This window comes from Zea mays, chromosome 8 (assembly GCF_902167145.1).
Source record: "Zea mays cultivar B73 chromosome 8, Zm-B73-REFERENCE-NAM-5.0, whole genome shotgun sequence".
NCBI classification, from domain to species: Eukaryota; Viridiplantae; Streptophyta; class Magnoliopsida; order Poales; family Poaceae; genus Zea; species Zea mays.
The window spans coordinates 176,206,093-176,207,629 of record NC_050103.1 but is presented as its reverse complement, the minus strand read 5'-3'; positions in this window follow the sequence as shown (position 1 = coordinate 176,207,629).

Genomic DNA, 1,537 nt, shown 5'->3' with positions numbered 1-1,537 from the left:
TTTTAATTCTACAACCTTAGCATGTAATATATCGTTTTCACTTCTAAGGTTAGAAATAGTAACATTGCAAACATCAAAATCTTTAGCCTTAGCAATTAATTTTTCATTTTCAATCCTAAGGCTAGTAAGAGAAACATTCAACTCATCAATCCTAGCAAGTAAATCAACATTATCATCTCTAGGATTGAAAGTTGAAATATTACAAATATGAGAATCAACCTTAGCAATTAATTTGGCATTTTCATTTCTAAGGTTGGTAATAGTGTCATGGCATGTGCTTAGCTCACTAGTTAATTTCTCACATTTTTCTACCTCTAGAGCATAAGCATTCTTAACCTTAACATGCTTTTTATTTTCCTTGATTAGGAAGTCCTCTTGGGAGTCCAAGAGATCATCCTTCTCATGGATGACACTAATTAGCTCATTTAGTTTTTCCTTTTGTTCCATGTTAAGGTTGGCAAAAAGGGTACGCAAATTATCTTCCTCATCACTAGCATTATCATCACTAGAGGACTCATATCTAGTGGAGGATTTAGATTTAACCTTCTTCCTTTTGCCGTCTTTTGCCATAAGGCACTTGTGGCCGACGTTTGGGAAGAGGAGTCCCTTGGTGACGGCGATGTTGGCGGCGTCCTCGTCGGAGGAGGAGTCGGTGGAGCTCTCGTCGGAGTCCCACTCGCGGCACACGTGGGCATCGCCGCCCCTCTTCTTGTGGTACTTCTTCTTTTCTCTCCTCTTGCCCTTCTTGTCGTTATCCATGTCACTGTCACTTGATAATGGACATTTAGCAATAAAGTGACCGGGCTTACCACACTTGTAGCAAACCTTCTTGGAACGGGATTTGTAATCCTTCCCCTTCCGTTGCTTGATGATTTGGCGAAAGCTTTTGATGATTAAAGCCATCTCCTCGTTGTCGAGCTTTGAAGCGTCGATTGGTTGTCTACTTGGTGTAGACTCCTCCTTCTTCTCCTACGTCGCCTTGAATGCCACCGGTTGTGCTTCGGATGTGGAGGGATCATCAAGCTCGTTGATCTTCTTTGAGCCCTTGATCATACATTCAAAGCTCACAAAATTCCCGATAACTTCCTCGGGAGTCATTAGTGTGTATCTAGGATTACCACGAATTAATTGAACTTGAGTGGGATTAAGGAAGATGAGTGATCTAAGAATAACCTTAACCACCTCGTGGTCATCCCATTTCTTGCTCCCGAGGTTGCGCACTTGGTTCACCAAGGTTTTGAGCCGGTTGTACATATCTTGTGGCTCCTCCCCTTGGCGAAGACGGAAGCGACCGAGCTCCCCCTCGATCGTTTCCCGCTTGGTGATATTGGTGAGTTCATCACCCTCGTGCGCGGTCTTGAGTAGATCCCAAATCTCCTTCGCATTCTTCAACCCTTGCACCTTGTTATATTCCTCTCTACTTAGAGAGGCGAGGAGTATGGTTGTGGCTTGGGAGTTGAAGTGCTCGATTTGGGCTACTTCATCTTCATCATAGTTTTCATCCCCTACGGATGGTACCTGTGCACCAAACTCAACA